The sequence below is a fragment of the Bos taurus genome, chromosome 25 (genome assembly GCF_002263795.3).
Source record: "Bos taurus isolate L1 Dominette 01449 registration number 42190680 breed Hereford chromosome 25, ARS-UCD2.0, whole genome shotgun sequence".
Lineage (NCBI taxonomy): Eukaryota > Metazoa > Chordata > Mammalia > Artiodactyla > Bovidae > Bos > Bos taurus.
Genome location: NC_037352.1, coordinates 30569324 through 30591009, shown reverse-complemented (window position 1 = coordinate 30591009; position 21686 = coordinate 30569324). Strand labels below are relative to the sequence as shown.

Here is a 21686-nt window from a genome sequence, read left to right as displayed (position 1 = left end):
GTCCTTGTAGGGTGTATGAAAAAATTGGTAGTCACATGAAAGTTTGAGGAAACTTAACAGAAAGCAACTTTCAAGGTGTAAGGTATGAATTTTGCATATATTATCATGGGATAAGTTTAAAAATGTAGTCCCATATGTATGTTTTGCTTACCATGTGTGTGCCATATACCGTAAGCCATCAGAGATTCAGAATTTATAAATGGCGTGCTTCCTGTTTAGTAAAAAATAATTAGTTAAGGAGGACCTGGAAAAAGTTTGAAGGTTAACGGGATAAGAAATAGATCAGCAAGGCAGGTAAGAAAGGGCTTCGGAATTTCTCATGCTTCATTGGTAGAAATAGCAAAGATGAACTAGGATGAGAATCATGAGTCTGAGGTTTTGGCAGGCTTAGAAGCACAGCCTTTTAAAATTGATTTTTGGAAACTGCTCTTTATTACCCACTTACAACATCTTATTCAGATTTGTGGCACAGGTTCCTTCTAGTTGTAAAATTCACCTGGTACTTAGAGATTATCATTCTAATTCATTACTTTTATCCTGGAAAACTGGGACTTGACGGTCTGGTTACCTTGTAATGTGTTTGGATTTAATTTAGTTCACTAAAATTTTTATATTGATAGCAGACTTCCCTGGGGTCTGTAATACCCTGGAGGTAAAGAACATACTTGATCTCAGCATTTCTTTAGGGCCTGGCCCTTTCCCTCGGACATAGTAGGCACCTAATAAATATTTATGAAAAAGTATTGAGATAAGTATTAAGATTGAAATCCTCATCATACACAGTAGAAAATCAAGTCTCTGGTTGTTTGTGTGGTCCAGCATTTCAGAGCAGAAAGGAGCCTTAGAAGGGAACACATACAACTCCTCTATTTCACACATGGGGAGAGGAGAATTCCTGAAATTTAACAGGGGAGCTGCTGTCTGAATGTTGCAACTGGCATGTTGTCTCAGGAGTTATTGCTGATTCTCTTGGGACTCAGGATGATTTGGAGAAAGTTGAATCAGTATCTTCAGGTCTGTGCTGGTGTTTTCCTACCCTAGCACACCTTCAGCATCCAGAGTGCATTCCTCTTTAGTAGTTCTATCTCTTCTTGAACACGTGAGTTCAAACCCACAGTTTTGCTTTTATCTTTAAGTACTGTTTAACATTCAGGCACTACACCGTGCAGTGCAGACACCAATTAAAGGAACAGTTTTTTGTAACCAGCCTGTTTACAGTCTATATGCCTTGGTGGTGGTGGTGGTGTGCAGTGGCTGAGTCATGTCAGACTCTTTGCGACCTTGTAGACTGCAGCACACCAGCCTTCCTGGTCCTTCACTATCTCCTGGAGTGTCCTCAGTCTTGCATCCATTGAGTTGGTGATGCTTTGGTGATGACCTGTTAATGTGATCCTGGCCAGCTGCTGGTTGTTCCTCAGTCTTATATCCATTGAGTGGGTGATGCTTTGGTGATGCCCTGTTAATGTGATCCTGGCCAGCTACTGGTTGTTTGACTGCATCAAACATTGAGTTACTTCATGTGATACTGTTTCATATTTATGTTTGGTATCTTGTTTTGTTCAGTCAACTAACGAAAAAATTATAATCACACGTGAAAATTTTGTTATATGGCTCTTAATTAAAGCATAGAGTTGAAATGAGTATCAAGCAGATTTTTTTTAATTGCAGAGAATTTCATTAAATGTTTAAGTTAGGGTGGTTTCAACTATGAGTGTTAGAAAACCTAACTCAAACTTGCTTAACCAGTAAGGAAACTTACGGGGTCACCTCACCCAAGTCCAGAAGTGGGGAGGGCCTCAGGTAGGTTAATTCAGTGACTTAGTGTGTATCTGTCCTCAGAGACCTCATTTCTTCCTGTCTCATCTGTTTGCTTTCACAGTATCAGCGGCATCCCTAAGCTATCTGTGCATAGTTATTAGTGGCTGCCGGGGCCTCACGCTTTGCTCATAGCTAATTGTAGAAATGTGGGAGTGTGGGCCAGGGAGATTGAGAGAGATTGAAGGGAAAATGACTTCTTTCCCAGACAGAGGCAAAGATCTCCCCTCTGCCTCTGGACAAATTGGGGGCATGAGCATAAAAAACTGTCCTTTTGGGTTGGCGTGTCTGGATTGATTTAGGCCTGAGTTCCAGACCAATTGCTGGCAGAGAGGATGAAAGGACTTTGATGGGCTTAACTAGGCCTGGAGCTGGAGTTATGTCCTCAAGGGCAAAGCCCCAACACAGTAGGGGAAGGGTAGAATGAAGGTTGGGGAGTCAACCTCAGTTGGGCTTTGAGTGGCTCTCAAACCAGTGATCACAGTTGGCTAAATCTCTTATCCACAGCAGTACTGGTTTCCTCTGTAAAAAGTGTTACTCCAGACTGTCAAGATGAGAAAGGTACAGCCAAATGCATCAGTTATAGATTGCTTGCCTCTAACCATTGCTTGTGTTTTAACTTTGGTAAGTCAAGGAGTACGGAGTGAATGATCGTAAGACACTCCCCTCAAGGGAACTTGGGAATTGGTAGAAAAGCAGAAAAGAAACAACTGCTAAATAAGGTTTCTTGTCAAATGTGCAGTTCAGGGATGCTGACTTGTAGGAATTCAAGTTGGGTTTTTGGAGAGAACACAGCCTCTCTAGTATCCCCCAGCATCACTGGAGTGGCTGCTTTTCTTTCTTGCCCTGGGGTAAGTGAAGCATTTTGATTATAATTTAGTGCAACATGGTTTATAATTTATAAAAGGTCACTTCAGTTTAAAAACTTTCATCCATGCTCTGAGCTACCTAAGATCCAGCGCTGATCCTTAAAGGAGCTTTGGGGAGAGTAAGGAAAGCTTATCCATTCTCTTCCATTCTGCTGCTCATTGTGTGGCCATGTGCTCTTTGTGCCTCTTTGCCTGGCCTCTCAAAACTGAAGAAATAAAGGACTTTCTGCATATAGCAAGGTGAGACAATGCCAGGTCTGTCAAGATCAAGGAAAATAAGAATAACAGGAAATTTAAAGGTCAGTTCAGAAGATACCTTTACACCTTGGTCATCATAGACAAAGGGAAAGCCGAGAAGCTGAAGCAGTCCTAGTCGCCTGGTTGGGCAGTGAAGGAGCTGAAATGAACCAGGCATGCTGATTTGAACTGTATAATGGTTTAACAAAGATTCTTTTTAAAAAGGTGTGTGTGTGTTTGAGGGAAAAGGAGAGTGCTGGGTATGAACAAGGGTGGCAGTGATATTGTTTAGTCGCTAAGTCACGTCCAACTCTTTGTGTCCTCATGGACTACAGCCCATCAGGCTTCTCTGTCCATGGGATTTCCCAGGCAAGAATACTGGAGTAGGTTGCCATTTCCTTCTCCAGGGGAACTTCCCAACCAGGGACCGAACTTGCGTCTCCTGCATTGCAGATGGATTCTGAGGCATCTGGGTGTAGTTGACTATAATTGGAGGCAAGATGATATAACTGTCTAGAGGGACGAGTCTGTGTTGGATGCATGACTGAAATTATCACACAGCAGATTAGCGCACTGTCTTAAAGGGCAAATAGAACTTTGACAGGTCAAAATGAGGGTGTTTCAAAAACAGACAGTAGTTTGTATAAAGCCTGTAGAGTCCTAAAATATGTAGTGTGAACATGCAGCAGCAATTTGGAAGATAGACGCTTACTCCTCAGAAGGAAAGTTATGACCAACCTAGACAACATTAAAAAGCAGAGATGTTACTTTGCCAACAAAAGTCCGTCTAGTCAAGGCTGTGGTTTTTCCAGCAGTCATGTATGGATGTGAAAGTTGAACTGTAAAGAAAGCTGAGCACTGAAGAATTGATGATTTTGAACTGTGGGGTTAGAGACGACTCTTGAGAGTCCCTTGGACTGCAAGGAGATCCATCCAGTCCATCCTAAAGGAGATCAGTCCTGGGTGTTCATTGGAAGGACTGATGTTGAAGCTGAAACTCCAATATTTTGGCCACCTGATGCAAAGAGCTGACTCATTTGAAAAGACCGTGATGCTGGGAAAGATTGAGGGCAGGAGGAGAAGGGGACGACAGAGGATGAGATGGTTGGATGGCATCACCGACTCAATGGACATGAGTTTGGGTAAACTCCAGGAGTCGGTGATGGTCAGGGAGGCCTGGTGTGCTGCAGTCCATGGGGTTGCAAAGAGTTGGACACGACTGAGCGACTGAACTGAACTGAAGGGACACAGGAGGATAAAGGATCCAGGTCTGTCTGTTGGGATCACAGCATGTCAAATCCAAAATAAAAAATATATATGTTGTGGTAGGCAATAGTGAGCCATTAAAAAAGTAAAAAATGATTTTGGGACTTTGTTTAAACAGCACATGGCAAGAACAGTCTATATTTATTTTACTTTATTTCTTGTAAACTGAACAGTGAATACTGTTTGAGTTCATGGGAAAGACTCACTCTCTCAGAGAGGGAACTTTGGGAAACGTTCTGGAGATGGAATCCAACCTGAGTTGTAAAGGTTGAGCTGACCTGATGGAGAACAGAGGGGAGCTTGCACTGTGTACCACACACAAGACCATGTAGGCTGATGGAGCCTGAAGTGATGCAATGCCCAGACATGATCTGTGACATCCAATAAAGTGTTAAATTTTACCCAATATAATTTTAGTATATTTTATGAGCATATTCCAGAGTTCTAAGAAAACTGGTTTTGTATCTTTAACACATGGGATAATGCTAAATGAGAATATTTTATTAACTTTGTATGTCAGTCCTTTGAAATTCTGACATTGGGCTGTGTGTGTATCATTTAGAACATTTCTGACTCCATAAACCCAGAGTTTAAAGTTAGAGAAAGGCGCGCATGTGGCAGTGCTTAGTGCCCTGCCTCAGGAAGCACCTCCCACTGTTTCCACGTGGTCGTTAGATGCCTGGGCCTCCCCATCCCCTGAACTCTGATCATCGCAGAGATTTTATTCCTCAGCTCTTTAGAAGTTCTACTCCAAATCTAATGTTAGTTTAACTGCCAAATGACGGAATCCAGAGCACATGGTAAGTATTACTTGAAATCGACAACTGGAAAAAGTTTCACAGAGGCTCACATGATGCTGTTTGTACATTTTTTTTTTCCTTCCACAGTGACACTTAAAATTCATCCCACATTGCCTGTAGGAGAGAGGAGGGGGAGAAGCCCTGTTGTTTGATAGCTTTGTATGTTCCTCCGAAGAAAGAGAGTGCTTGAAAAAAAGAAAGGCAGGCTTTCAGATGTTGTCTGAACAAAGATATGGAAATGTGAGACGAGGGCAGCATCTGGAGGTTTTCAAACACTGGAACACAGGCTGCACGCTTCTTTTGCTGTTGGAGGAGTGAAAAGCTGTTTCCTGTCATTTCCCATCTTGTCACTTCTAGGACCAACATCTTGCTACTTCTTGCACCAGCTGCTGTTGTTGTTGTATTTTTTTCCCTCTTCCCTCCACAGACAGATGGTACAAGAGCTTTGATAATGCTCCCCCCAGTTCTAAAGAAGGTTGCTTGTGTGGTACCTCTATAGAATGATCCTGTACCCCGATCACTCACTTTACGCCCCCGTCACCCACTCTATTCTGTTAGCAGAGTCTGAAGGAAGCAGAGGGGACCTGGTGGAGGCTTTTAACAGCATGCTCTCTCATGGCTGGTGGAGATGCCTTATGGAAACCTCACCTCTGCCAGGGCAGCCCTTTTGTTTCTGAGGTTTCACTCCAAAAGAGGGAAGAGGTGAAGAGAGTCAGCTTTGCTACCTTTGCCTCCGTAAGAACCAGGGATTTCTGATCGTGCTTTCTGTGTACTCTGAACCCAGAATAGGAGTTCTGACATCCTTGTTTCCCTCCCTAGATTTTAGCTAAGTAGAATTGGGCACAGGTGATGTACAGATGACCCTTGAACAACACAGTTGGAATTGTGCAGGTCTACCGATACGCAGATATTTTCTAATAAGTAGGTACCACAGTACTGCATGATCCGTGGTTGGTTAAATCCGTGGATGCAGAACCACTGATAAGGATGGCAGACTGTACAGTTAACTTGGATTTTTGACTTTGTGCTTAGGGGTGGGGAAGGTGGGGAATGTGCCGATGCCCCTAATTCATACATTGTTCAAGGGTCTACTTTACTATCATTTCAGAGGGCTAGATATTTATCTTCAATTGCTCTCTTTACACCTATTACTTTAAATATTTTTCTTGGGTTTCTCAGTGAGGATCAGAACTTAGAAATGCAGGATACCTGAATAGATACATTGAGGAGATAATCGTTGGGAACAACTTTGGTTTTGTTTAATTTTATTGTATTTATCATTACAAAGTAAAAATAACAACTGCAAGTATGGAGCTTCTCCCTTCTTTTCCTCAGAATGATAGCTGTTTTTCCAAGAAGTAACATACTCTTTGTAGAAAACTTACAAATCTGTTATAGAAGAAGTAAAATTATCTGTAATTCTGGAATGATCACTCTTACCTTTGGTATATTTCCTTGTAGATTTTCCTTCAGGGTCATGGTATATGTATTCCTCTTGTTCACCAGAACAAAATGCTTTGGTCACTTGTTAGGATGGATTTGGTGGTAGTGATAGTGGTGGTGTAATGATGATAGCTAATTTCATCCAACATTTATTATATAGCAGTCACTGTAGTACATGTTTTACATGCATTGCACATTTCAATTCTCATATCAGTCTAGAAGTGAAATTGAAAATGAAAGTCTCTCAGTCGTGTCCGACTCTGTACTGTAGCCCTCCAGGCTCTTCTGTCCATGGAATCCCCCAGGTCAGAATATTGGAGTGGGTAGCCATTCCCTTCTCTAGGGGATCTTCCCAAACCTGGGTCTCCTACACTGCCGGCAGATTCTTTACCACTAGTACCACTTGGGAAGCCCATTAATCCAAAAGCAAGAATGAATTTATCTATATTTTAGACATGGGTCAAGCGGAGGCAGAAAAACACTGTGTAGCTTGCCCAAGGTCACAAAGTGCATGTAAGGTGAAGTCAGGACTTGAATCTGGATGGTTTGTCTCTGAAATTCATGTTGTTTACTATTTGTCCGTCTTTAAAAAGTCTGAGTATATTTAAGACACTTGATACATATTGCCTCAGGTTTCTTGGCGGGGGAGGGGGAGCAGGGTGCTGTGCTGGGTTTCCTCTAGCTGCAGCAAGCGAGGGCTGCTCTCTAGTTGCGATGTGCAGGCTTCTCGTTGTGGTGGCTTCTCTCGTTGTGGAGCACGGGCTCTAGAGCTCGTGGACTCAATCGCTGTGGCTCCCAGGATCTGGAGCACAGGCTCGGTAATAGTTGTGGCTCAAGGGCTTAGTAGCTTCGAGGCATGGTGGATCTTTCCAGGTCAGGGATTGAACTTGTGTCTCCTGCATTGGCAGGCAGATTCCTCACCACTGAGCCACCCAGGAAGCCCTGTAAGATTTTTTTTTTTTAATCAGTTCATATTTCCTACATTCATAAGATTGCTTATTGTGGCCTTGCTACCTTCAGATATCACCAGATGTGCTTTACCTTTATAGATGTTTGAAGTGATTGATCACTCACTTTTCCCATATTCGTTTTCTTACTAGAAAGATTGGACATTTTTCATGTGATATTGATCATTTGTATTTCATCTGTAAATTGTTCTGTCCTACTGCTTTTATTGGCTAGTTAAATTTTTTGTAAAACTTACCATACACGTTAACCCTTCATCTCATTTGTTTAAAATATGTTTTCTTCTGCTACTTGCTTTCTTATTTTTGAACAAACTACTTATATGACTGTTTTAAGTATGTACATGTCCATATATTTTTTTTCTGTATACCCCTCTCACATATCATCAATTTTAGCTTGTATTTTCCTTTATTTTATGGTTTTATTACTTGTAGACAACTCTTCAGTTCCTATCTGGAATTTATTTTAATGTATGACCTGAGGTGAGACCCTGGTTTTATTATATTATTGATAGGTAATCCTTTTTTGTTTGTTTTTGGAATCCATTTAAAAATTACCTTGTATTATATATTTCACTCTTCTGTGGTGTACCTTATTATATATTTGTTTCTTTTACCTGTTACCATTTGTTTTAGGCTATTTTTTCTTACTAGTTTAGTATAAAGGATACAACTCAGGAACAGCCAAGCGGAAACGATGCATGGAACAGGTACGGGGGCAGGGGTTGCACAAGTCAGGAACAGGGCAGAGCTTCCATACCCTATCCAGGTAGGCCATTCTACCGGCACCTCAGTGTGTTCACCGGCCCCAAAATTCCTGGACCCTGTCGTTTGAGGGCATTTTATGGAAGGTTTTAGTACATGCGTGTGATCGGTTAAATTGCTGACAGTTGGTGTGAAGATCTCCAGCTCTCCTCCTTTCCCCTAAATTGGAGGTGGGGATAGGTACGGGTGAAAGTTCCAACCCTGTACTCATGCCTTGTCTTTCTGACAACCAGCCTCCCATCCTCCTGAGGCTGTTTGGGCATCTGCAGAAGTTGTCTCAGAACTAAACCCAAGTGACACTCCTATCACTCAGGAATTCCAAGGCATTTAGAAGCTTTATGTCAGGAAACTATGACAAAAACCAAATATGTGTTTTATTACAGTATTGTAGAAAGTTCTCAATTTGTGGCAAATGAATAATTTGCTTACAGCACTGAGATTAGACATAACATTGGTTGACACACAAGAGGGCTATATTCTTTTCTCTGAATTGCAGCAAATAACCTAGTAGTAACCTTATTAGTAACCTAGGTGGTCCCAAAACTTTGATTTTATTTAAAGAAGGAACTGCCTCTTGCCTTTGCCTCTGTGATTTTACACACGTATTAGTACGGGCAGCAACCAGTAATAAGGATCTTCTATAATCAAAATGATGCCCCCTTGTTTTTGAGTCTTGTTTTACAGTACTGAAAGTGTTGTGGGTTGTACTTTTTTATTCAATCTTAATGATAACCCTATGATGTAACTTGGTCCAAGGTGTTTCATCTACTTTACATATGAAGAAAATGAGACTTGTACTAAAGTCTTTGCCCTCAGCCACAGGATTTGTAAATTGTGGAACTGGCCTCTAGTTTAGCTCTCCTGAGACCTGAGTTGGTATTTTGACTGGGTTAGTTCCAAGCCTTTCTGTGTTTTTTTTTTTTTTTTTTTAGAGAGATTTGCATATCTACCATGTTCACCTTTAAAATATTGAAAAATTGTAGTTAAGGTGCCTACCTAAAATGACCTGTCAAAATATTTTTTTTCAACTGTAAAGTACTAATCAAATGTATGGCTTTGTCTTTATTATTCCCTGGGGACTAACAGATACTTGTCTTCCCTATTCAGTGGTATATGATGGTAAGTAACAAAGGCGTATTATTTGCAAGCTTTATTTTTTAAAGTATATTTCATCTGTCATGAAGGATATTTTTAACTAAAAGAAGAAGCAATCTTCATTTGTCTTAGGTCAGTTGAAAGTGAATGACACTTGAGACAGAGTTGTCAAATTTGTCTTCTGCCCTCAGATTGCTAATCACGGTCTTTTCTTCGTAATCTTATGGAATAGGGTAAAAAGTTTGCATCTCAGTTTATAGTTAGTATTTTGGAAGTTTCATATTCAGTTGTATTCAAAGTAGTTCCACATATTTTGGTGGTCATTAAGGCTGTCTGCAAATATTTCAGCTCTTCTGTCTCTGTCTTCCGCTCTGGTCACATGGCCTTCTCTGGCCACTTTAACTTTGGGAAGCCATATGACTTACTTTGCTAATGAAATGTGAGCATGACTTCTGGGTGTGTACTCTACTGGGTGTGTATTCTCTTTTCCTCTGTGTGGGTATGTTCAGTCACTCAGACATGCTCAGCTCCTTGCAACTCTTTGGAATGTAGCCCACAGGCTTCTCTGCACATGGTATTTTCCAGGCAAGAATACTGGAGTGAGTTGCCATTTCCTCCTTCAGGGGATCTTCTTGACCCAGGGATCAAACTTTCATCTCCTATATCTCCTCCATTGCAGACAGATTCTTTATTCTGTGCCATTGTGAAGCTCCTTTCTTTTCTGTAAGGGTTAGTTAATATTCATGATGTCAGTCACACCATCAGCTTGGATTCCTGAATGACTGTGAATAGGAGAACCTCTACTGACTTGTAGCAGATAGGTAATGTGAATGAGAAATAAACCTTTGTTATTTTCAGCCACTGAGATTTTGCCTTATCTAAACTGTCCTGAGGTGGGATCAGAGTGTGTTTGTTATGCATCACTGAAATCTTCTTTTGATTCTATCTAAAGATCTTAAATTATACCCAAATTGGATACCCTCCAAAATCTCCAAACATGATGTATCCATTCAGTGGTGCTCAGGAAACAAAATTTTGAAATTGGGAGGAAAAGTTTATAAGGACGAGCTCAGTTCTAGGGATCAAAGCCATTGTTGGACAGCCATGGAGGAGATTTGCTTTAGTTACTTGAGTAATTTTTCACACATACTTAATTTTTTTTTTTTAATATATTAAGATCTGCCAGATTACTAAGTAAATCTTACTGGAGGTATTTCTTTAAAATATTAATAGGAGCAAAGGCTATTTAGATGTTGACCTGAAATTAGGAAAAGGCAAGATTTCTCCCAAGGGCCCTATTTTCAACCATGACTAAGTAAAGCTTGGCAGGGGAGTGAAGGGGGCACCGAGGATGGAAAGGTCACTCGGCCATTTTGGCGGATGAAATAATGCGGAGTTCTGGAATTGGCCTCCACCCGACGTGCTTGCGGAAGTGAATCTGGACAGAGCAAAGCTGGAGTCAACCAGGTCTCTTCTCCTCCTTGTACTTCCCTTCTTCCTTGTTCTGCTCCCTCATTTCTACCCTCATTTCCTTGCTTACCTCTGCAAAGAGACCTTCTTTATGGACACGTCAGTTTATTGTTTAACTCACAAATGATTTTTAACATCCATTTTCCAGGGCAAGTCATGTAAAAATACAGGACTTTATGGTGTTGAGAGGTCAGAAATTAAGAGTTTTGCATACTTGGTTTTGTCTTCACATCCCTTCGTTGTCTCACTTGCTTTTACTTGGTCCTCAGCCTCCCCTTTTCCACTTCTCCCTTGATCGTTCCTTAGCTTGATGCCCACACTCCTTTCCTTTGTGCGTCAATCCCAGTGTTAAGGAGGGAGGGGCAATGTCCAGGGGCACAATGAAGATAGTCATGTCGGCATCCTTTATAGGTAATTGTACATTAATGGTGTTAGAAGACTTGCCTTTACCTTTGCAATCAGGAAGATCAGATTAAGCTTAATATCTGAAAGCACTCCCCGCTGACACTGAGACAAAATTTTTTTGTCCATGTACTTCAATTGAAAGAAAACTCTTGATATGATCACTATGTGACGATGGTTTTTCAGATCAGATAACTGAGTTGTATTTATAATTTAAGGTATTTCTGCTATGGGGATAAAAAAATCAAACAAGTGGTAGTTTAACAAAAGGATTTTGTAGAGCTTGGGTTATAGAGAATTAAGTGCTGGTAAATAGGTTTGTGTGTATATGTATGTGTTTTGTGGGCATGGAGAACTTAGGAGAAAGAATATTTTATACAGGAAATTTCCATATGGTTGCTTTTTATAGACATTAGCTCATTTCAGGGAAAACACTCTCTACTGGAAGAAACTGGAAGCATTTAGTTCTCTTTAAAGTTTGGTGCAGCAAGGGGTAGAAATGTGGAGATGCAGCTGGAAACTGAAAGATTATTTTTGCCACAGGCTTGCAGCTGTACCTACCTGTGACGCAGTGAACAATGATTTGATTATTAATCTTTCTGTGACTTGACTTATTAATCTTTCTGTTACTGAAAACTTGCTTCCTTTCCTAAAGCTGGTGGCAACAATTTACTGACTGTCTAAACCTCGAGGACTAACTTGGCTTGGGAAAATAAATCCGGTCTCCTGAAATTCATATCCTGTTAAACTGAGAGCAGCCAGCAGAGATGAGAAGGATCTCTAATGTGGGAACTGGGAATTCTGCTAAAGCGAACATCACTTCCAGCTCTCCTACATTCCCCCATGTAGAGGAAGAACTATTGGATTGAATAGTTCTTTTAGTAACCTCACTGTGTATTCCTCTTTTCCACATTTAACTGACTTAATGAAACTCAGTGTTGACCCATGGAAGGCAGAATGGGAGATGGACATAGTTAGGATGAACTGTGGAGGGAGCTTTCAGTTTCTCCTCTTTCTCTTGTCTTTTAAGTCCTGTCTGACTCTGTGACCTCATGGACTGCAGCACACCAGAATTCCCTGTCCTTCACCATCTCCTGGAGTTTGCTCAAACTCATGTGCTTTGAGTCAGTGATGCCATCCAACCATCTCATCCTGTCTCACCCCCTTGTCCTCCTGACCTCAGTCTTTCCCAGCATCACGGTCTTTTCCAGTGAGTCAGCTCTTTGCATTCAGATTGCCAAAGTATGAGAGCTTCCAATGAGTACTCAGGGTTGATTTCCCTTAGGATTGACTGGTTTGATCTCCTTGCTATTCAAGGGACACTCAAGAGTCTTCTCCAGCACCACAGGTCGAAAACATCAATTCTTTAGCAGTCAGCTTTCTTTATAGTCCAACTCTCACATTCGTACATGACTACTGGAAAAACCATAGCTTTCACACTATGGACCTTTGTTGACAAAGTGATGTCTCTGCTTTTTATACGCTGTCTAGGTTTGTTGTAGCTTTTCTTCCAGGGAGCGAGTATCTTTTAATTTTATGACTGCAGTCGCTGTCCTCAGTAATCTTGAAGCCCAAGAAAAAAGTCTGTCACTGTTGCCATGTTTCCCCATCCATTTGCCATGAAGTAATAACTATATTAGCCAAGGACCCCTATTGTCTTCCTCAGCTCTTGCCATTTTGGAGTTCCATCTCTACAGTTACTTATTCAGCAGATTTTTTCCAACTAACTCGTTTTGGTTTTTCTTTTTTGCCTAAACAAATTTATTTAAAAAGAATATTATGTCTCTGTAATAGACAGATGGCAAGTATCACTTGCTGTAAGACAATAACTGTAAAAATGAAAGTAATAACAAGCAAAGTATTACGAGATTCTAGTTAGATATTGTTCCCCATGGAAGACTTGACTGTGAACTGAAGCCCACTCTCTGCTCTCAGGTTAAACAGGAGCTTAGAGAGACAAACATCTTAAATCCAGTGAAGCACCAAATGAGGCGTTGCTCTTAACTAATTAGGAGGATTAGAAAGGAAAGGCCTATATCCAAGCAAAATCGTTCCTCTTAACTCTTGTGCTCTTGTTTTCCGGGGATGGTTTTGATGGTGGAAAAAAGAGAACTTAAACACAAAACTTGCCTCCTCAGAAATGATCGAGGTCTTCTCATGTGTCATTGTCTACTCCGGTATTTCATCCAGTTCTCTAAGTGTATGTGTTCAATGAATCAAGATCTCAATACTGAACTTAGTTTCACTTGCTTTTCTTCTGAGTACTGTATTATTATTTCCTCTTGCTCTCAGATTTTCAGTAATTCTCTCATGTGCTCACTGACACACAAGGCCTTTTGCTTCCTTTGCACCTGTGTACAGACATACGTGCCTCTTCAGATGACAGGTGATTGTAGGGAGATACCGGCTTGAAGTGTCGTGTTCAGTAGGTGTTCTTGCCGTGGCGTTGGCACAGGAAGTTTCAGGTTACGTTGCCCAGCAGGTAATCTACCTGGTGCAGTGGAACCACTTGGATAGCTTCCCAGGGCTTGTTCCTGCAGGTGACTCCAAACAAAGACTTTTCAAACAAGGTGCTTACTGTTACGTGGTGTCTTTCTTTTGAGGCAGCCACAGTTTATGCAGGACTAAACTGTTACCATTTTATCAGAAATTGAAAACTATGAACACGGTGTTTCTTCTGCGTCTCTTAGGGGTTCTGTGTCCAGCTGTTCTGTGGTGCTAGCAGTTTCATCTGCTTTATTGTAACCAAGAAGCACTGGCTTAAATGTGAAGAGATGAAATCTGGTGGCTGCTCTCCCCTGCCCACTCCCCCCAGAGTCCTGTGTTACATTTGTGTTTTTCCTAGGCAAGAGCTCATATGGCTGTCTCAGCTGAGAAGGCAGTCTTAACTTGTCCTTATATCCCCTGTTCCCATGATAGTGCCTGATAAGAATGGTCAACAGTAAGAAGTGAACAATTTTGTTCAGTCTTCACCATGAGCCAGATACTGTGACTGAAGGAATGATCTCGCTTCAGTTCAGTTCAGTCGCTCAGTTGTGTCCGACTCTTTGCGACCCCATGAATTGCAGCGCACCGGGCCTCCCTGTCCATCACCAACTCCCAGAGTTCACTGAAACTCACGTCCATCGAGTTGGTGATGCCATCCAGCCATCTCATCCTCTGTCATCCCCTAGCCCTCATTAAAATTTAGCGAACTGGGTACTGTCATTATCCCCACCTTTAAAGATGTAGATGCAAAAAGTTGAGGTTCAATAATTGTACAAAATCTCCCAGCTGTTAAGTGACTGAGCTGGAATTTAAGGGCAGATGTATCTAAATTCTGAGTTCACATTTGTAACCACTATAGATAACATAGTATGATAATCTCCTCAATAAATGGCAGAGTCCTTTTACCAGAAGCTTTACAAGGACAATAAGAAAAGAATTAGTTGAAGTGACACAATCCATGTTGTGAGAGGATTTTCTTCTTGATTCACAGTTCATGCAAAGAAATAATATGCACTGACTATGAACAATACACCAAACAAAATGAAATTTAATTCTCGAATGAATTACCCGTATCTCCTTTTAAGCAAAATTATTAAAGCAGTTAAGTGTCCATGGCTGAGGCAAATGTCTCTATTGTAGTTCTGTCTGAATTTTATTCTGTAAATATTGATGTTTTTCAGCATCAGCTGGTCATCATTTTTTGCCTTGTGTTTAGACACAGAGGGTTGAATTCTCAATCTCCCTGCCTGCAGTTGTTCAAAACTCAAATTCAGAGTAATGTCCATATTTGTAATTATTGCAGCTGTGAAGCTGAAACAGGACTACTTGGTTTCAGAATGTTATGATTGCTTCCTTTTGGGAGAAAAATTTCAGAAGCATGGAAGGCAGATCTCAATATATTAAGAGAACTATACAAAGACTTTAAGTAAAAGCAGAACTCATACTCTAAAATCAGTTATTAAAGAAAGAAGAAAGAATAGACAGTTGTTCTAATGGTCAAGGAAATGTTTTCTCGGGGATAGAGGTGACTTGTTACATTAAAAACAAAAGTGAGGGAAGTGATCCTCATTTTAAGAGGATCACTTTGACAGAAATATTCTGTGTTAATTTAGTGACATGTAATTGACTGAGGGGTGGAGTTTCTATATTTCCTTCTGTATATTACCTCGGCCTCCTTTTAGTAATATTTTTTCATTTAACGATTAGGATTGTGTGGTCGGTAGTTCTAGTGAAGGTTTTGGGGATGGAGAGGTGACTATAAAGTGAACCATTCTGGTAGCTTTTGTGGGCTAAAGTTGATCTGAAGAGTGCACACAGAAGCCGGGAATTCTTGATGCTTGGTCAGCGAAGGACTGTAAACAGGGTGTAATCTCACTTGCTTCTGTCCTTTCATTCCTTTCTCTTCACACATTGTGTGGCCCCACCATGGAGAGAACGGAAAGTAATGTCAAGTACATTTCACTGACAAACTTTTTGATATTTTTATAGAAATGGGTATGATACACCAGTAAACATGACATAGTCTGGTGGTGTTTTTGAGCTGGTATGTATGATAGAGACTGCTGAGGCAATGACATAAAGCCTCAACTTCTAGGAGATTTCTGTGTCTCTAGCATTATGCAGCAATCTAGGTTAAAGTTCAGTACATTCCGCTGCTTGAAACATGGCCAGTTCAGTTTAGTTCAGTCGCTCAGTCGTGTCCGACTCTTTGCGACCCCATGAATTGCACCACGCCAGGCCTCCCTGTCCATCACCATCTCCCGGAGTTCACTCAAACTCACGTCCATCGAGTCGGTGATGCCATTCAGCCATCTCATCCTCTGTCGTCCCCTTATCCTCCTGCCCCCAATCCCTCCCAGCATCAGAGTGTTTTCTGATGAGTCAACTCTTCGCATGAGGTGGCCAAAGTACTGGAGTTTCAGCTTTAGCATCATTCCTTCCAAAGAAATCCCAGGGCTGATCTCCTTCAGAGTGGACTGGTTGGATCTCCTTGCAGTCCAAGGGACTCTCAAGAGCCTTCTCCAACACCACAGTTCAAAAGCATCAATTCTTTGGTGCTCAGCCTTCTTCACAGTCCAACTCTCACATCCATACATGACCACGTCAAGGACATAAAATATTTAGCCAAATCAAAGATCGTGTTAACTTTTCCAAAATGAATGTAAATTTTATTTTTCTGTGATTTCCCAATAAAACCTTTCTTTATGGGGAGAGGGAGAGGTTGGGAACAGGAGGATGGGAGATTATCATACATTTCAAATTATATTGATCAGAATCAAGTTTAGCTTGCTCCGGTATGTAAATTAGAGTTTTGTGGTTGAGTGGAATTGATTTTGCTGAGACTAAATTAATCACAGTGCTTAATCACTGTAACCTTTAAACATTGCAGTCTTGGCCACAGCTGCAGGGCACAGTGGTGTTCCTCTGAGCTTCATGCTGTCATTTCACGAAAGGCCGAATGCCCGTGACTTGTGCAAACAAGGATTCCCACGAATCGGCTTCAGAGCTGGTTCTGTGCCCTGCAGAGGGTTAGATGGAGAATCTCTCCTGGGGCTGCTATGGCCTGTTCAACCACAGAAGGCTTTCTGTTCATATACAAGTATTTCCAGATTTTTTTTTCTCCAGTAAAGTCAAATTGGCCATCATAGCTGAAGTACCTACGGAAGGCAGTCTTTAGAATGAGAATTGGGAAACACTCAGTTATGTAATTTTTTTTCTTCTTCTTTTAAATATTTTTTTAAAAAACTGATCACATTTGGAATTATTTGCAAGGGTGAAGTGGACAATTTGGAAATAAATTCAGGAATGAGAAGGTTAATTGACTCTTCAGAACTCATCCTGAGAGCCTGCAAGGAAGATTGAGCATAGAATCTAGGTTTTGTTTTCTCCCCCAATGTTCTTTTCAGTTCCTTGGTCTCTGTTTCATGCAGCCTCCCCACATCAAACCATCATCAAGCCTCCCATAGAAATGCAAATCACTTTCCCAGTTTAGTTCCTATATCTGGAAATAGTTTTTGTGTGTATGTTTTTTTAACCCCTTTTGGGGGCTGTCCATGAAGTTTCTCAGTATAGTATCCTTTTAAAATTTTTTCTGTAACTACCATCCTTTATATCTTCCTTTTTGCTTTGTGTGCTGAATTGTGCATTCACAGTTGAAGGGATTAAATAAAGCATATTCAGTGTAATAAAGTGCAGCTGGACTAGTCGTCCTTAAAATCAGCGAGCATCTGGATTTCACAAAAACCGTACCTTATATGGACTAAAAAGTATACCAGGGACCTGCTTTAACCTCTTGATTTTATAAGTCAGGAAACTGAGAACCATAAAAGAGAAATGACTGTTCAAGATAACTTATTATAGCCAAGCTGCGGCTGAAACTTCACTGATTTTTCTTTTTCTTTTTTTCTGTTTAAATCTCTTCTCTATGTCATTGACTCTTTTCTCGGCAAAAGAGATCCTGGTTTTCCAAGTTTTTCATAACCAGATTCCTTATAAATAGCAAGTAGTGCTCAATAAATCTGACTTAATTTGTGGTATATTCTAATATGACATGAGATCTACTTGCAACTTGCTTTGGTGAGTTGCTTATGGTAGAAGAAAGAAGTCTGAAGTCTTACCTTTAAAATAGTTTTTGTGGTTGTCCTCCCCTTTTCTGTTATACCCTGGTTTGCCTAACTTCATTTACGTTTATTTTCATTGATGGGTCAATAACATTCTTAGTAAGAGAAGAGTTGAGGTGTAATGTAATGGTTTGAACACAGACTCTGAAGTTGGAGCTTCTGGGTTGGTTCAGCCTTGGCTCTGTTACTGTCACTGTTACCTTGATGAATTTAGTTAAACCACCTGCCTAATAGAGCTGGTGAGACAGTTAAATGAGCTCATAACAGTTAAACTTTTAGACTAGTGCCGGACATGTATGAGTGTTCTTTGGATGTCAGTATTATTGTTACCAGATGATTTGTTGATATAAAAAATTCACATAACGGTTTCATGTGATTTGTGGGGCATACAGCAACATATTTTGGATCTCTTATTCCATTGGTTCTGTAACAGCTCCTCCCCTGATGAATCTCATCAGTTTACCAGAATACCCCATCACTTAGTTCTAACACTGGATTTTCCTTCAGCTTATGGTCATGTTCAGACTGGACACACACTAGATCAGTGTATATCCATGATGGATAAAGGAGGAAGGTAAAAGAGACTGTTAGTTCAACTTGATTGTGGAGCAGTTCTTCCAAAATTATTTGTGAAAGTCTACTCTTTGCCAAACACAGAGACTCACTGATAAATAGGACATGTCATCTACTTGAGATTCCGTTCCTCTACGCAGAACCTCTGTCAGGTTCCTGCCACCCACTTATACCTCTTCCCACACTGAAACTAAACATTGTTTTAGAAAGGCACTTAATGGAATGTAATACCAGGAAACCAAAACTGTGGAGTTGCCTTTTGAAGAAACCCTACTTCCATTCTTGCCTGCATCCCCACAGGGGTCAAGGGCATCTCTTAAGATCTGCTGCCTAGAGTTTCCCGAAAGTTGGCAGTTTAAACATTCTACAGCAATCAGCTGTTGTTTTAACTCCTCAGATGAGAGACTGTTAATTCATGAGGGCAGTGACTATGTGTAGTTTATTATTATATTCACAGTATGTTTGCACATCGGAATAGATTTTGTTGTTGTTGAATGAATCTTGAGGGCTCCAAAGGGTAGAGTCCGTGCCTTTTTATCTTAGCCAGAATTCTCATGCATGGTTCCCACTTCCCTTTTTCTTTCCTGCACCCTCTGTCCCCACCCTCATGAATTTTTTCCCAACTGAAAATGCTATAGGACAGTTTCTAGCTTCTCTTAAGGTCATCCATTGGAAGTTTTTCTTTTAATTAACTGGATTTTGTGTCTATCAGAATTAACCAGCTTTTAAAATATTTTCTCTTAACTGGAAGGTTATGTTCTGAGAAGTGTGAAGCTGAAAGAGAGGGAAGGAGGAGCAAGGGAGAAGAGGTTTTTTTCTCACTGGGTTGAAAAGGCCCCTTCCACTACTCCAGACTGGGCACCCCAAATTCATTACTCTCAGAACTTTATTTTCTACATGGCAGCATGCAGACAGAACAGAAGTGCTTCACACATTGACTGTAGTAAACTAATGTGGAAAGGGTCAAGCTATGAGATGGGTTAGGGGTAGAGTAGATAGGAAAAGTGATTTCATAAAGCTGTGATGCCCAGAACTTAAGGGCTTACAGCATGTTCTTCCCTGTGCTCCTGGGTCTGCGTTTTCTTGGGTCACTGCCCGCCCCTGCCCCCGCCCCCACCTTGTATTTAATCCTTGTTGAATTTTTCGAAATTGCCTTGTTGATTTAAGATTACCCAAATTTGCATACCACCTTCAGCCTTGCTTTGCATCCTGAAGGAAAGGGAATGTGGATTCAGATACACAGGTTTATCTCTGACCTTTAGCTAATTATTAGATTGAGATAAATGTGTGGGGGTGACAAATTGCCTTTAATGACATTTAATCTGTAAGCTGACATTAATGTTTGGTTTGGTGTCCCAGTTTCACAGAGGCAAAAAGCATGGACTTTTATCTTAATTTGACCTGTTTAAAAGGTGTTTGTGGGCGAGTGTCAATTTCTGATTAACTTAATGGCATGTTTTACGTGGAGAGCAATCAAATATTGATATAAGAAGAGGCCACTAGACAACATATTTCCCAATCTGCCATAATTGGTCAAAACAGCAGAGGAAAGGAAGAGTTGCTAGTAACTGAATCGAAGGAGAATCTCACAGCTGTCCAAAATCCAGGACTGAGGAGTAAATCTGTAGGTAGTATCTGGGAGAAGCCCCTGCTTGTTACTATTTATGACACAGATGCTGTTCCCTGAACTTTTGTGGGTGTTAGGCTAATAGATTTTAATGCCTTCATGATTCAATAAATCACTTCAAAGAGGACAGTTAAGCAAGACAGCCATTCAGTTAAAGGAGTGAAAGGCCTGAGAAGTAACATTCCTTGTGGGTGTAGTGCTGAATGGTTTGCTTTTTACTGATTAACTCTTAACTAACTAAGCATTTGTACAGGCAGCCCTCTAACAGGTGATTTCTTGATGCACTTTGACTTCAGTGTGTGTTTTTATTAGATCATTATCACTGATGATGAATAGATCTTTATTTCCAATCCTTTGGAGAAACAGAGAAACTTGAGTTCAGTGAGATCATTAACAACTGTGTCACTTTAAAGCCAAATGATAGCTTTGCTAGTTCCTCACAGCATTCATTACTAGCTGATCTTCCTGGTGAATTTCGTTTCCTTAAATTCCTTTCTGGAGATCAGAATGGATCTGTGTCACTCTGTTTCTGTGTGAAGAGATGGTATGTTGATGGAAGGAAGGAAAAGGTTCCAGGATTTGGAGCCTGCTCCCTGTCAATCATGTGACCATGAGCAACTTTCTCAACTTCACTGGCCTTGATGACCTTATCTGTAAAGTGGGGGCAATGAGTTGGTTAATGCAAAGCACTTAGAAAACTTCCTGGTCCACAGTAAAGATTTATGGATGGTGTTTTACTTATTTATTTATTCATTTATTTTGGAATTTTGTTATAGAATTGGAAGCAACATTCACTAAACTAAAACTAAACACTCTTTAAATTCATTGAATTGATTTGCAAGTGAAATAATAAACATACTAACATGAGACTCTAGGGGATAGATTCTGAGTTAAATCTATCTGGGTGTCCATTCTGCTGCAAATCCAGGCCAACCAAATATAGCTTCTGTACAATTAAAAGGATGATGACCCATAAAGGAAAAACTGTAAGTCAGAGATCCTTAAGAACTTTTCCCTCTATCCCTGTTATCTGTAATGTCTTTATATAATACCTCAAGAGAAACTTTAGTGACTACAAAAGAGGGTTATAAACTGTATTTAGATAAGACTGTGTTTAGATAAGAATGTATATATAAATCAAGACTAATTTCATGGGCAGACAAGTCTCATTGAAACAGATGAGAGTAATTTTAGGAGTGTGTTTACACTACCGCCAGGGTTTTTCTTTTCATTTTCCCTTACAATTTTGGATTCTTAAACATTTTATTTTAATGATTAACATTTTTGCCTGGCTTTTAAGTAAAGACCAGGGGCTGGGTTGAAAAGGAAGTTCTGGCCAATTTACTAGAAAACTAAGTTACTTTAATGTAGTCAGCCTTAATTATATCTTAAAATAATTTTGATGCAGCAGTATGCCTTGATGAAACAAGCAGGTAACGGGTGGCAAAGTGAAGCAAGTAGGTAGTGAATTGAGATCAACATGTATTATGTGACACTGCAATCAAACTATAAACAATGTTGCTTTAAAGCCTCTGAATGTTGGTTAACTTGGTTAGGGCAGTGCTGTGAGCAAATCCATTAATTATAGAGTAATTACACAGCGAGCCCCTACCTCTTTAAATAGTTCCACCTAATTTATGTTTTTCTCTCCTCTCCTTTTATTTCTCTTTATTTCTTCTCTTCGTCTTTATCTCTGTTGGTCTGTGGGTCTGTTTCTCCCTATCTCTGTATGAGTTGGTGTTCTACAGAGA

General features: G+C 40.4%; 1 protein-coding gene and 1 pseudogene across 9 annotated transcripts in view; both read left to right on the top strand.

Moving 5' to 3' along the window:
• The window catches only part of AUTS2 (activator of transcription and developmental regulator AUTS2), a 1215681-nt gene that overhangs the window by 406920 nt on the left and 787075 nt on the right, over positions 1-21686 (top strand). The gene's annotated exons all lie outside the window — the stretch shown is intronic.
• LOC132343903 (large ribosomal subunit protein eL38-like) overlaps positions 1-21686 on the top strand; it is a 34455-nt pseudogene extending 12769 nt beyond the window's left edge.